The 15,734-nt window shown below is 39.8% G+C and overlaps 1 protein-coding gene across 30 annotated transcripts in view; it reads left to right on the forward strand.

Annotated features, from left to right (window-relative positions):
* Window positions 1-15,734, forward strand: part of PKHD1 (PKHD1 ciliary IPT domain containing fibrocystin/polyductin) — a 513,811-nt gene that overhangs the window by 372,906 nt on the left and 125,171 nt on the right. For 2 of the 30 annotated variants that reach the window (XR_015722278.1, XR_015722277.1), the window contains exon 63: window positions 42-11,225. The exons of the other annotated variants lie outside the window; for them this stretch is intronic. The gene's annotated coding sequence lies outside the window, so the exon portion shown is untranslated. Of the gene's footprint in view, window positions 1-41; window positions 11,226-15,734 lie in introns of those variants that run through there. 30 annotated transcript variants of the gene reach the window in all.

The following is a 15,734-nucleotide window of genomic DNA, read 5'->3' on the forward strand; positions in this document are numbered from 1 at the left end:
TCTTCCTAATGGAGACTTTTTTTTTTTTTAATGAATGCCAGGTGAGAGACAAATCCTTCTGCGAACACTCACGAGTTGGAATATATTCATTCTACTCAATGAGAATATTTGTTGTTGTGTAAGTTGAGGTTAAGAACTTGGTAAGAAGGCAGCTATGTTACATGAGCAGTAAGTAACCCAAGGACCAGGTATGTAGAGAATCTTTCTACAGTAGTGACTTCTCAACTGAGATAACTTTGCCATCCAGGGGACATTTGGCAAATCTGGAGACATCTCTGGTTGTGACAGCGGAGTCTGGGGGAAGTGTACTTACTGGCATTTAGTGGGTAGAGAACAGGGATGCCAGTAAATATCCTACAGTGTGTGGGACAGACTCTACAACCGAGAATTGATCCAGTCCAATACGTAACTAGTGCCAAGGATGAGTAACCCCACTTGATCAAAAGAAGAAAATGTGTTTTTAGCATGGAGCACATTGCCCTGAACATGGTAGGTACAGAATATGCATTGAGGTGATTTTCACAAGGGACTTCTCAAATCAGACCTGGGGCATAGAGGGAGAGTATTTATTATTGTAATTAAGCAAATTGCAAAGCAATGTTAATCTAACTCAAACTTCATGATATGCATTATAATTATTTTGCAGCCTGTTTGATTAGGCACACAGGGAACACAGCTCATTAAGAGGACTATTCCTAGTATCATATTTTAACCTGTGCGAGTAAGCACTGTTCTCCTCTCCTCTCTATTATTGTTAGTATGCAAAGATCAGACAACAGTTTTTCCTCATCTCTTTCTATCAAGGGCACACAGTTTCTGGGGTCCACATCCTACTAGCTGGGGTCCCCTGGCTCCCAGGACAGTTCTGCAGGGTTGCAGTTCTCGGTTTTGCCTCTAATCTTCTAGTTTGCTAATCCTCTGTGTAGCTGTTTGAGTTTTAAACTTGAAGGATTTTGGAGAAGAAAATCCTGTTGATTTCACTCTCTCTTTCTCTCTGAATTCTGGACCTTGAAAATAAACTCTTTATAAAGAGATAGTCAATAGGTAGGTATCTTGACCAGAAAATGATTTTATATAAATAATCAGCTGTCCAGGGAAGAGTGCATAGGGACAGGATGGTATAGCTCAGTCCTTGGTTTGGGACTAAAGAAAACCACTTTCAAGACATTTGGGCAGATTTTTGCTTAGTCAAGGGGCTTTCATGAATCTTGCTATGCTGCTCCTGAGAGCTAGCCTTCTAAAATTTTCCGCCCCATTCCCTCCTTTCCCGAGATCAATAATGCATCTATGGGCTTGTCTATAGGGAAGCAACCATTCTTGGCTACCTTGGTGTCTGTCCATCACTGCCAAATTCTTAAAGCAGAACTGGCTTCAGATCAGCCTTCAGAATGCTAAGGGTTTGCAGACTAAGGAAGACCCCTTTCTAAAAATCATAGCACTGCTTGCAACTTGGTGCTTATAATTCCTTTACTTGAAGATAGACTTTTAAATCCACTGGAGAGTTTAAAAGTTCAAACTTGTAAATGGAAACTGGGAATGCTAGCTTATTAAAACAAGTTTTCATCAAAATTCAAATAAGGATAGCAGATTCTTTCTTTTTCTGTAGGAATAGAGGATATTTTTGGGAACCCAAAAGTGGGAGAGGTTGTTTTTCCAAGCACCATAGGGCCATCAAAGGCAAAGTTTTCCTATTTCACAATTTTACTTTGGGCTTATGCCATTTTCTTTCTACTCTTCACATCCAGATGTACAGCCGATACAAGACAGGAAAGAGTAGGAATTAAGATTTCCATTCTAGTGTTCACTGTTACATCATAGAATCTTGTACACAGTACAGTCTCTACAAAACCTAGGAATTTATAATTTATGTACTTCCCAGAGATCTCCACATCTATCCATAGTGTTATTATTTTAAACCAATGATATTAAATAGCCATCAGTTATCAATTTCACAGCCTAGGGAAAAAATGTTCTTGAGTATCAATTTCTGAGACTCAGGTAAATGCAACGTTGGTTCAAGCTGAAGAACTATAGAAATGAACCCTAAAAATAAGTGGAATGGGTAAAAGTTATTTCTTGATCACCAACAATATAATAGATTATAAACTTCAAGATTTCATTTTATATCCTTTTTTTTGGCAAGTTGGTCTTTATGTTTCAGAAATAACAGAATTAAATGCTATAGAGAAAGGTTAGAGGGTTGAGATTGAGGTTGCATTAAAAAAAGGAGTTAAAAGCTTTAATTTATACTTGAGAATAACAAGATATGAAAGGATTTTGCAAAAATCCTTTGTTCATTAGATAATGTTTATTTAACAAGAAATGAGTGTTTTCAATCAGATTGAACCGAGGATTTTATTGGAAAGACTTTAAGAAGTAAGGTCTCTGTTCTTTAAACCCTGCTGATTTAAAGAAATATTACTAAATACTTTTAAGTCCATTTTTATTCAGTTCTGTCTACTTGCCATTGGTTATATAGACTTAGAGCCTTAAATCATATTCTTTTATTCTTCATGTTCTGTTTTAAAATTTTGGCAAGATTGTTTTCTTTGTGCTTGTTGTTATTTGAAGGCCCCAGCAGAATTCCAATTCTTGTGTAGTCAGTGCTATTGGACGAAGCCATGATGTCATTGCCAGTGGGGAAGCTGTTAGCTAGGAAATCTCTTGAGTCAACAACGTGGTCATGCAGCTGTATCGAGTCTTCTGTGGGTCTAAAGTGATGTGACCATAGCTCCTGTTTGCCCAGGACAACCAAAGTCCATACTTGCTGTCCCAGCACAATTGTAATACAGCCACTCTCAAAGTGTCTTGGTTTAAACAATAAGTTACATGGTCACTTCAAACTTAGAAGGCTATATGGAGAGAGTGGAAATGGTTCAAGTAGTTCTTATTTTTTATGATAGAGGTAGTGTGTAGCTTTCAAAAAGATCAGTAAAATTAGATTATCCAGGGTGAAACAGAATGTGGTCAGATTCTGGGGGGAGTGAGAAAGAAAACATTTGCAGACATTGTTATAAACTAATAAGCCAAAACAGGGAGAAGGAGAAAGAAATAATAAATATCGTAACAGCGGGGCTGTTAATTATTGGGACAAAGCCAGGTGGTGTGGTGGTGCCAGTAAGGGAAAGGATGCGTAGTAACCAGCACTCAAGGCTACTTGCGGAAACACAGCAAAGTGCTTAAATAGCAAGAGAGTATAGCATACAGGTCAAGGACATGGGCTTTGAACAGACTGCCTAGTGTTCACTTTCCTCAAGCTACTGAGAAATGAAAAAGATGCTTAAACCATGTATGCCTCACTTCCCTCATCTGTAAAATGGGAATAAGAGTAGTACCTATGCCATAGAGTCAGCATGAAGATTAAATGAGCTAATGCTTATAAAGTGCTTAAAGCAGTGTTTATCACATTATAAGCACTTAATCCACGTCGTCTGCTCTTATTGTTGTTGGAATTATTATCTTCAGTGAGCAAAGGAGGTAATGGCTATGCCACAGTCATCCGATACCTTAAACAAAACTGCACCTATGTCTCCTGGAGGCGGTATCACACGAGGAACAGCTCTGCAACCGCAGGGCTCGGTGGGATCCCTGTCTCTATATCACTTATTCTTCAGCAAATTTCCACTCCACACCGTCTCAGGGACATGCTCGGTGCTTTAGTGTTAGAAGTCATTCTATTGGAACCTCCCAATGAATTTGCATATATGATAAGGAATAAGTAAGCAATTGACCTTCTGGGTCTCTTAAATCTAATCATTTCTTAAGGAAGTAGGTATGAGCACATAATTCCTCTTGAACTATGGAGGGGATGTAGGAAAGGGGGTATGTTTGAGGTGTGTGTGAAATGCCTTGAGAGAGAGGGTAATTGACACTACAGTTTTGTCATTCAGGAGAGATAATGAATTTAGGATCCATTAGCACATGAATTGATTTGTCTCTTTCTCCCTCTCATGCTGTCTCTGTCTCTCTGTCCCTCTCTTTTATCTGCCTCTCTCATGCTCTCTGTGTCTCTCATCTCTCTGATGCTCACTGTCTCTCTCTATTGTCTGTCTGTCTCTCTTTCTCTCTCTCCATCTTTCTTGCGTGTGTGAGCTTGTCCAGGGGGCATAGTTGTTAGGAGAAGGAAGCAAAGACCTGAATCCTAAAGAACACCTTCCCTTAAAGGGTTGGATGAAGGAGGGCTCCCCAACAAAACAATAGCAGTTGAGGAGGAACAGAGGTAAGAGAGAAACAGGAGATAATGATGTCCTAGAAATTGAGGCAAGAGAGCATTTCAGGAACAGCAATAACAAAGGCTGTAATTATGTTAAATATGATTAAATCAGAAAAAAAGTAAGTGGACCTTAGAACTGGAGCTAAAAGCTTAGGCTTCTAGTAACATCACTGGCGGTAGTATTGGTAGAGGGACTGGGCAACATGTAGACTGCAGTAGATGGAGACCTGTCTAAAAGAGAAAAACAAAATAATAAGTAACATAAATCAAAAGAAAAAGAAAACCTATCTTTTCAAGGAATTTGAGCGTAAAGGGAAAGAAAGAAAGGTGGTGTTTATAATATGAGAAATGTACACATGCTTTACAAGAAGTTTGAAGATTCAAAAAACAGACAGTGATTGATGAGGCTAATTTGTGGTGTTCAAGCAGGAGAAGACAGGGATGAGGTCACCTGTGTAGAGGTTAGCTTGGGAAATATGAAAGTTCTCCATTCCTGTAAGTCAGATGAGAAGGAAATAAGAAAGAGCGAATATTTGAAAATGTTAGGGGTGAAAGTGGGAGGATTAATTCCCGTGTCCCCAAATGTATTTGTGAAGTCCATGACTTGATCATGCAGGTAGAAAGATAGGGAACAGCAAAGCCTTAAACAGAAGAACACTTCCGCTAGAGATGAATGGAAGATGGGCTGATTAACATGGAAGACTTGATTGAGGTTGGAGATAAAGTATTTGTGATAGCACCAAATGACACAGTTCACAGTTATACATTATTTTATTTTTTTTTAATTATGTGATTTTTGGTAGAGTTCTTAAACTTCCCAGGAGCAAAAGTGATGAAAGTAGATGCATAGCTTTGTCAAAGTCAAGGATTTTATGTGTGGCCATGGGTAGAGAATGAGTGATGAAAGAACGGGAGGTCAGAGAATGCTGATGAGAGAGGGGGTCCAGGGCAGTGATGGAAGGAAGTAGCCATTAGGTGAGTAATGGAAGAAAGTCAGAAGAGGGCTGATGGACCAAGAATGAAGTTTCAGTGAGGTAAGGGACTAGATACAGCAGGAACATAAATACAATTTTTTAAATTAAAAAGCAGAAGGTTTCATTGGAGAGATGAGTTTTCTTTTTTAAGATGTCAGAGATGGAGAAATGAAAGGGCCAGGGTCCGGCCCTTAGAGTGGGGACTAGTGGGATGGTTTGTAAGTGATAAAATCATTTTCATGCTGAATGTTGAAAGGGATCTCAAAGATAACCTATTTAGTCTAATCCAAATAGACTTAAACAGTCTATTTAGATGATAAGTTTGAAGTTCTGAGAGCTAAGGCAACTTGTTCAAGAACAGTGGTTTTGGGGGCGCCTGGGTGGCTCAGTCAGTTAAGCTTTACACTTTTGATTTTGGTTCAGGTCATGATCTCAGGGTCATGAGATCAAGCCCCACACTGGGCTCTGTGCTCAGCCTGGAGTCTGCTTGGATTCTTTCTTTTCCTCTCCCTCTGCCCATCTCCTCAATCATGCATGCTCCCTCCCTCTCTCTCTCTTTCAAATAAATAAATAAAATCTTAAAAAAAAAACAGTGGATTTTGGCAAAAGTGCTAGTAGAACCCAATTGCCCTTGTTTCCATGTGGGGCTGTGTATAATAAACCACATGGTTATATACTTGAAACACTGTAAAGGAGGACACGCTATTATAAAATGACTCAAGATAGTGCTTAGAAATCAACAAACCAATATGCACACTTTCTGCACACTGTATCAAATAAATCCATGGTGTCAAATCCTGGCAGCCTACTGTGACCAATGACTTGTATATCAGAGAGAAAATGTAATCCCAGTGACATGTGACCTAAAAAGGTCACATTGCCTAGCACCAGCCCTTGCTTAAGTCTAGCTAATTAGTGGTGCTTTTTGGTTAATTTAAGTGGATGGACCTCAAGGCAATACTATTTATAGAATTCAGTCTGATAGTTTAGTTACCCTCTATTTTCTAATTAAAAATGTTTTGAGTGTTAATCCACATGATTTGAAAATATAAAAATAGTTTCAGAGTTACTTTGGAGATGACAGAATCAAGCTGATTTTTTCACTCTTAAGTTCACCCACTATTTGGGTGACTATTGGGTAAAACATTAGTTTTATAGCCAACACGAGGACCATCAGGTTGTGGCCAAAATATTGGATTAAGATGTCAGGAGAATAGTATTTCTGATCAATTCACTCTATCTTTGGGCAAGTACTAACCTATCTGAAACTCAGTTTTTTCATCAGGCAAAGGGAAATATCATCTCCCGTACCTGTCTTTTATAGTTGTTGTGAAGGGCAAACGATGGCAGGTAGAATAAGGGCAAAGTGCATGGAATGGCAACTATATTATGGCTTCGGATGCTGACTCTGCCACTGAGTAGACAGGTGTCTATGGTTAACCTCTCTGAGCATCAGTCTCTCCATCTGTAGAACAGGTAATGTATACAACGTAGCTGTTACTGAAAAGGACTTACATTTGCATGTAATAGCAGGAGTTATAATTGTTTGAATATTAAATGGTACAACACAAATGTAAAGTTGTCTTCTCCTTTTACTTTTCATTCTCATCGAAATCTTGCTGCGATTCCGGCAATCTGATGAAATCCTACATCTAATGTAGTGACCTTCTCGCCTCATGTTTAATTCATTCCTCTCTATGCAGGAAGTACTGGGAATACTATCATCTGTTTCTACCCTGCTTCTGTTTGTTTCTCTCCTTCTCATTCACTTTTTGCTGTGAGATAGCTTGTGTCTTCATTTGTGGTATTAGGATTTCAGGAAGCTAAGAACATCAACTTTTCTGAAAACGAAGGGAAAATGGAGTATATGAGAAAATGTAAGTTCATATCTGACACCTGAGACACATATGGTGGCTTTGATACCCAGTCCTGCTTGGAAAGCCCTTTTTGGAAGATTTCCTTACAAATTTTAAATGTACACCTTTGGGACACCTGGGTGGCTCAGTCAGTTAAATATCCGACGCTTGATTTTGGCTCAGGTCATGATCTCAGGGTCATGAGATCCAGCCTTACACTGGGCTCACATGCTGTTCATGGAGCCTGCTTGTCTCTCTCTCTCCATCTCCCTCTGCCCCTCCCCCCTCACTCGTGCTCTCTCTCTCTCCCAAATAAATAAATAAATAAATAAAATCTTTACAAACAAATAAATAAATAAAATGAAGCTTAAAAAGTATCAGATGTGGATTGGTGGATGGAATTTGGATAGAATTCTGGATAATGGAATATGGATAGAATTTGGATATGTGAACACGGAGAACGCATATAATACATAAGAGGTGTTTGTATAGCAGATGTAGTGGTGTTTGTCCTGACAGCAAGTTTTGTTGAGACTCCGCTGTGTATATCACCCCAAACCCCAGTAGACTGCTAATCTATCATAGCCCTTTCCTACTGAGACCTTACATGGCTTCATCATCCTTTCTAAGACAGTACTTCAGCAGCCATTGCCACAGATAGGCAGCAGCCCTAGAAGTAAAACCTTTTCGCCATTTGGGTTAGCTAGAACAAAGAAGTTACTTTGAAGAATAGTTAGGTGAAGTTTGCACCGAATACAGGGGAGCGATTGGCAAAGGATCTCGGGTTATAAGGTGAACCATATACCCACAGGTTGATGCAAATGCAGACTGGGATCTCTGGATTGTGAGGTAACAGAAGTGAACAGTCTCAAAAGCATTGAGAGACAGGAATAAAAATGTTCGCATTTTACAGGAGTGGTAAAAATTCTTTTATTTTTTCTTTACCTCGTTTCATATGAGAACAAGCATGCTCTCAATGAAATTAACAGTGGGAAAATTTTAAACAAATAAAAGGAAATACTTCTACATTTAGCATATAATCAGTCCATAGACTTTTCTGTTGGGGGAGGTCAGGGAGTCAAATGCTGAAGAGGAAAAGAAAAGAGAGGAAAATCTGGTTAATTTTATGACCAATAATAACATTGTAATTATGCCCTAAGATAAGAATAATGAGGTTGAAGCTTTGGGGCATAAAATGATCGTCTCAGTGGACAGGGAAGGAATTCTCCCACTCTTACCCTAATAATTTGAATGGCACCAAAGAATTGGCCAGATGCATTATGGAGTGCAGTTTTTCTCAGGAGGCAACTCCCATTAACCTGTAAAACCATTCTTAAAAGACCAGTGGCTAGTTTTATCTGGAAAATCCTGTATTTCAGGAGAAATCAGCCTGGATTCCAAGCAAAAAGAATTTCATAGTTGATGGAATCATAAACTCCCCAGTGATGAATATGGATATGGTCTAATTTTGCTTTTGACCCCATGTGTGAATTTCTCTAAACACAATGTTCATGTAACTAACTTAGTGTATTCATACTGGATGGAAATGGCCTTTGACACAGAGCATGTCCAATAGGAAGCACATGAGTGATCCCTAAGGAATTATAAGTATGCTCTTGCCCTTTTGCCAAACCTTTTCAAAGTTTAAACCAGGTGCTTGTAGCTTCTGACTTTCTTGGCATGCAGTGTGCTGCTTGCGTGCTTATATTCCAGACCGTAGTGAAACTGAATTTTTAGCTGTCTTTTAAGGTTTCCCAAATTAGTTTGAGCTGGCCACCAAATGGAGATCACTTTAGAGGGCAAACTCATCTGTAGCCAGTTCTCAATGAACTTCTGAGAGAGCAACACTCTCACTAAATGAGCCTCCATTTTTAATTTTTTTTTTTTAATTTGAGAGAGAGAGAGAGCACGAGTGGGATGAGGGGCAGAGGGAGGAAGCAGACTCTCCGCTGAGCGGGGAGCCTGATGCAGGGCTCGATCCTGGGACCCCAGGATCATGACTTGAGCCGAAGGCCGATGCTTAACCAATGGAGCACCCAGGTGCCCCGAAATGGAGCCTCCTTAAGTGGTAGGTGTAATCCAGGTCAGAAAGTCAGAGCATTTGGCCTTTCCTCTTGATACTGCTTCTAAACCAACTGAGACCTTAGCCTTGTTTGTTCTTTATGTCTGTGTACTTATTTATTTCATTTGCTCATATAAAACATGATATTGTATGATACAGAGTAATTAACTTCAGTTAGCAGATAACCCCCAAATCTCAACTGTTCAAAAAAAGGACATTTTTTTTTTCCATTCACAACTCAGCTTAAAGAAGACTGGGTGAATCCCCTGGTAGCTTTGCTCTTAGTGGTGACTCAGGGATTTAGGCTGCTTCTGGTCTGGCTCTGCCATTTTGGGATCCTCTACATCCAGCCGCAAGTCCAGTTTCTTTATTTGGAAAAAGGAAGCGATAAAAACATACTTCTCAGATTGGCATGATGACCAAATAAAATGAGACAGGTTGAACGATTCTTGCAGTAGCTGGCACGGAGGACCCACAGAATTTTGATGTTTCTTCCCTCTGACAGTCACATGCACTGGGACAGGAGCAAAACTTGCCAAGATGAGTAAGTGAGACATCTGTACTCAGATGGCTCATGAGTTCACACTCTGAAAAAGAAGGCATATTTTTTAACCTAGAAACTTGGCTCCAAGTAAGTTCCATGAAGGCAAGCATTGTGACTCTCCTTTTATTTTTAACTACATGTTTCCAGAGTCTAGATACATATCTTGATACAAGATAATGAGAATTGCTCAAAATATAATGTTACATCAGTGCTTACAATGGCAGAACTATCCAATGAAGAAGCTAGAAAATGATACTCATTTCCTGTTTTCTCTCCTCACCCTCCCTTCCCCCAGAATTTACAAAGATTCGCGAGAATAAGATAATGCATAGGATAACTATTGATTTCCTGATTCCATACCAGACTTCTTCCAAATTGAAGAGTTCATCTTGAAGGAACCCTATATGTAAACCATAGTATATTACTATTAATAATTTTTAAATCTTATATATAGTTGAGCAGAATTAAATTTTGCCTAATCAGTTATTCTTTCCCACATTGAGTCTGTAGATAGTGTTTGTTGGCATCTATAGACAGATTTTGCAGTACTTGTTCTTCTAGCTCCAGACATTACTCCGCCTCCAGTTTGTGTACAGCCCTTTCTATAAATAAACCATTTTGTCTGAATGTTTGGCGCCCATTGTGCCTTTCAGTAGTGTAGCTATGTTTTGTTCCTCCAAGTCGAGTTTCAAAATGTCCTTAAAACCCCTTCACCTTGCTGAACTGTGTTGTACCAGTTTTTAAGGGAGCCATTGAACTTGAAAGATGACTCGGAAGGAGCTTACCTGGGAGCCCCTGGCCCAATATCTTATTTGTAAAAATCCTAACAAATCATTTGTTCAAATGACTGAACGGTACCTGGTTATCCTGATCATGTTTGCCATCACACTCCCTCCTGGCTCGTATCTATTGCCCTCAGTGAACAGATTGCTTGGGTGACTGCCTCCTCTTTCAATTCTCTTTCCCCTGCAGTATTTCACAGACGTTAGTGCAGTTAACTTTTATGCAGTCTCTTGGTAGGTAAATATCCATGTCTATTGCTTTGTATCGTATGATAAGGAAACTGAGGTGCATGGTAGTCTGTCTGTTGTCTAAGGTCATCAAGAATAAGAAGAAAATAAATTGGAATTGCCATCTTCAAACCAGTGTCCCTATCCATCAGATCACAGCATTTATCTTGGCAAGACACCTCTTGGCTCTCCCTTTGATGGCTGACACCTGGAACATGATGCTCTCATAATGGCCTCCATCACTTCCTGCTTCCAAAAAGCAGTATCGATGGCAGACTGTCTAGTCAACTTGCCCTTCTGTGAGGTTGAAAGAGATCATGTTGTTTTCTGCCAAAAAATGGACCTGTTTCTATTTCCTCCAAAGGAGAAGATCTGGACATAGCAAAATGAGCAAGTAGAACCAACTGTATGCATTTTTCACCCGTATTAGAATTGCTAAAGCCCAAACGCAAGAACTCATTCTGAAAGACTTTGGAATGCCAGTTCCGGCTTACAGAAATCTTTTCCCCTAATTACTTCAACAACCTTCTGTGTGCAATATATTGAGGAAATTTCATCTTTTTTTTTTTAAAGATTCTATTTATTTATTCGACAGAGATAGAGACAGCCAGCGAGAGAGGGAACCAAGCAGGGGGAGTGGGAGAGGAAGAAGCAGGCTCATAGCGGAGGAGCCTGATGTGGGGCTCGATCCCAGAACACCGAGATCACGCCCTGAGCCGAAGGCAGACGCTTAACCGCTGTGCCACCCAGGCGCCCCTGAGGAAATTTCATCTTTACATGGCAAGGAAGGCAGGTTTGTAGAGATTTGTGGGACACATTTTCAAAGAGCTTTAACAAAGAAGATTGATTCTCAGGTGTTAGATGAAGCAAATATTGAGATAAAATATATAAAGAAAATTTATGTTTAGAAAAGGAAAAATTCTAGTCCAAATGTTGACTGAGAACTCAAACATTTCATGTCCGCATCCTGTCTCCTGAGGACAAAAAAAAAAAAAAAGAGAGAAAGAGAAAGAAAGAAAGAAAAACAAAGTCCTCTTATGCTTTCTGTTTCCTTCCCTTAAGCAGGATATATTATGTATGTGCAGAGAAAAAGATACACGAGAGAATAGTGAAGATGTCGTACCCATCAGAGTAGGCTAGGTTAGAACGCCAGAACGCACAACTTGCAAATCTCCATAGCTTAAAACAGCAGAGGTCTATTTCTTGCTTACTCTTCTTATCTGTCTTTGGCAGGGACCCAGGCTGAGAGATAAGCCTCCATCCTGTACTTTGCTAGTCACTGCCTCAGAGACAAACTTAGAACTCTTAGATCAGGGGTTGGCAACATTTTCTATAAAGGGCCAGACTGTAAATATTTCCAACTTCAACTTCAAGTCCATAGAGTTTCTGTCACAATTACTCAACTCTGCTATTGCAGTGCAAAAGTGGAGTTTACAATAGTTTATACTATGTAAACAAATGAATACGGGCCATGTTTCAATAAAACTTTATTTACAGCAGCCAGTGGGCTGGATTTGGCCTATATTTTGCCACCTCTTTCAATTAACTTGTATGGCCCCAAAAAGCCACTTGTTACCTCTGCTCAATAATTGATGATTAGCTAATGATTCTACTCAACCACAAGAGGATGGGGAAGTACAAGCCTGTCACTTCCTGAGATAAGCCTAACCTGTATAGGTGTTCACACATATAACCAGAAAATGATGAAGAAAGAGCTGAACAGTTATTTCCGGAACTCCACCATGCTTGATGAAGCTACTGCTCTTTTAGAATTTTTCTACTCCCTCAGTTTTCTCTTTAACTCAACAAAACAAACCTTCCAAGGTGGCAGTGTTCCTTTGCTATAAGAGGCAGGAGGAGTGACCAGTCAATCAACAAGGACACTGCTCAGCTCTGTGTTTATTCAGCCTTGGTGGCCATGTTGGGTGTGAATAGCTAGAGTTATCTATTGCATGACATCTTCACATTTGCAACTTCGAGAGTGAATCAGGATATGCACACTAGAAGCCGATCTTGGAAAAGGATTTGGAGGTAGTAAGGGGGGGGGTGTTTTGTCAGATGACATTCCTCAACAGCGAAGTTTCTAGGGCACAAAGTTATTTTCTCAGACAAATTTTAGAGACGTTTCCTAGATGTAGCCCTGTAGCCTGTACACAGGGAGCAACAATGAGGTGGGGCTTCAGTTTATTTTACTATATATGAAGTCTCCCTTAAGCCTATTTTACCACAGGATGATGTCACTTTATGTATTTGGTTTTCTAGCAAAACCCACCCTCCCGAATCACAACCAACCCCATTTTGCCCCCTCCTGGTTTGTCATTGTTTATAAAGTCAAATGGTTCCCTATCTTTCGTTGACACATTTCTTTCCATTTTTAGGTCCTCCTGTAAGAGCACAGCTCAAAGAGTCCATTTAATTTTACACAGTTCAGTTCATTCACACTTCTGACTTTCTCCACAGAAATAGTTGACTAGATATAGAGAAATGTATATTTAAGCGGATTTGTCAATCAGTTAAAACGGAGACATTAGGAATTTATTGTGTAAGTAGTATACTCTATAAATTGAAATATCTCTATTGTATTGATTATAATCTATACCTTCTAAAATGTTAAAGCGCTTTCTTGCTTATTATCACACAAGCAAAACACTTTAGAGAGCCCTTTTAATAATTAAATTTTAAAGAGATAAAAACAGAGAGCAGGACATAGACTCTAAGATCTGTTAGTTGGGGATAGCTCTCAGTTTTTATTCCCCCAAACAGCGAGAGTTCTTTTGAGTATGAGAAGATTCTAGAGGCAATGGTTACTTGACCATGACAAAGAGCACTACTTTCAAAAGAGGGAAAATAACCTACATCTAAAAAAATATTTTCAAGGTCCAGATGATATTTTTATTGATGATGTACTGTATCTTATAATTAATTGTAATTGACTTTGATGAAAGTCCTATTATAGTTTCTCCACACAGGTTTTAAATTTTATTTCCCAGATCAGCTGCCAATATCAAGGTATCCTAGAGAAGAGCTCTAGTGTTTTTAAACAGACTATTATCCAAGTTTCCTTGTTTAGAATAATAATAACGATGACAACAATACTTAAGTCCTAGCTACTCTTTGAGCCTTTTTTCCCCTTCTCCTCCAGCCTCTGGCAAGCACCATTCTGTTCTCTGCTTCTTTTTTTTTTTTTTTTAAGGTTTTTTTTTTTATTTATTTATTCGACAGAGATAGAGACAGCCAGCGAGAGAGGGAACACAAGCAGGGGGAGTGGGAAAGAAAGAAGCAGGCTCATAGCGGAAGAGCCTGATGTGGGGCTCGATCCCAGAACGCCAGGATCACGCCCTGAGCCGAAGGCAGACGCTTTAACTGCCGTGCCACCCAGGCGCCCCTGTTCTCTGCTTCTATGAGTCTGAGTCTTGTAGACACCTCATTTAAGTATTATCATGCAGTATTTGTTTTTTTAAACTGACTTACTTCACATTGCATAACGTCCTCATTTATCATTTATGTTCTGAGCCCTTTAAAACACACTTAATTATCACAGCTACCTTATGAGCTGAATACCATACCAGTTTTCTTCCCACCTTGCAAAAGTGGAAACTGAGGCACAGTGAAGATAAGTTCCTTGCCTAAAATCACCCGGAGAGTAAGTTTCAGAGCCAGGATTTGGACTTAGGCAGTTTGGACCCGAGTCCATAGGAATAACCACTGAGCTATAATGTCTTTCTTTCACAGCTGAAATAATGGAGTTGTTACTGAGATTCCAGTAGAGGAGCAGAAAAAGTTAAGGACTTATAAACAACCAATCCATGTAACTGAGCAAAATCTATGCTTTTTTTGTGTGCTTATCTAATCTGACCACAAATTCCCCCAATATGGACAACAGCACTTAGGTTGCTGGGAGTGTGGAGATACAGAGAAAATGCTAACTCCCTTTCTTTCAGCAACTGTCTGGTGTAAGGAGTTTCCTTTCTTGAATAAAGGAAACATGAAAGAGAAGGAAGCCCTCATAAGCTTCAGTTTGCTTTCAGTGGGTAATCAGTAGGGTGGGTCATTATTGCCACCAACCTTCCCCTTCCCCCCAATTGCCTTCCTTGGCCTTTCCGCCACAGGTTCCTTTGGAAACCCTTTGCCCTACCTGAGTTCTCCTACATGACACTCTTGCCTTGCAAAGCAGATGAATATAAAATATCAGGCAAAGGTTTTGTATTCCCAGCCCAGATCTTTATCTCAGAATAAAAGAGGGAAATTTATCTCTTGTGAGTCATGGGCATTGAGGAGCTGGGAACATTTCACTGGCAGGAAGAGTTGGCACAAACAGTCCTAGTGGATTTCAAGTTTATTTGACTAATTCTTTCACCACTTGTCAAACGAAACTACTTTTGTTTAGGTAACAAAACAAGCTGTTTCCTCTGCCATTTCTCCAGTGAGTAGTATAGGCACTTGTGGTGAACACACATTACTGCTAACTGTTATGATGTTTGCTGTCAAATTCATTTATTTATACAACTGCTGTAAAAAGCCTGAGGCCCATAAGCAGCCATGAAAGATTTCAGAGTCATGGTGTGGGGTCATGAGAGGGGAAAAAAAAGTCTCCACTGGTTATGAGAAAGGAACTGACACAGGAAATGGTCACATATGGCGCAGATTTATTGTGTCCAGGGCTTCCCATTCAAATCTCATTACAGCCACAGCTCAGAGCTGGGCATGGCACAGTCACATTCATTTTCGTTTTGGCATCCAACAGAATTACCGCTGCAGCTTCCAACTGAGGGCTGGAGAGGTGATAAGTTTATCATTCCGGGGAAAGAGCGTGCTCAGATTGTATTTGTAAAGAAGGCTGTTGGCTGCCCCTGCCTTTAATCTAACCCATGAACATCACTGTGGTCAAAGACGGCAGGCCAGGTTCACTAGCAAAAAGGAAATCGGAGGGTGGCGAGAAAGGGGCAGTGGGGTGGAGAGCGTTACCGAAGGAATGAAGGGGAAAGTTAAGATTGACGAAAGGGTTGAAACCATCTTGGATTTTGCAGGTTTTTATTGATTTCTTGATTGGTGGAAAAAATACACATCCTGCTTAT

Source organism: Ursus americanus, chromosome 29 (assembly GCF_024610735.1).
Source record: "Ursus americanus isolate L20-20 chromosome 29, mUrsAme1.1.p, whole genome shotgun sequence".
Taxonomy (NCBI): domain Eukaryota; kingdom Metazoa; phylum Chordata; class Mammalia; order Carnivora; family Ursidae; genus Ursus; species Ursus americanus.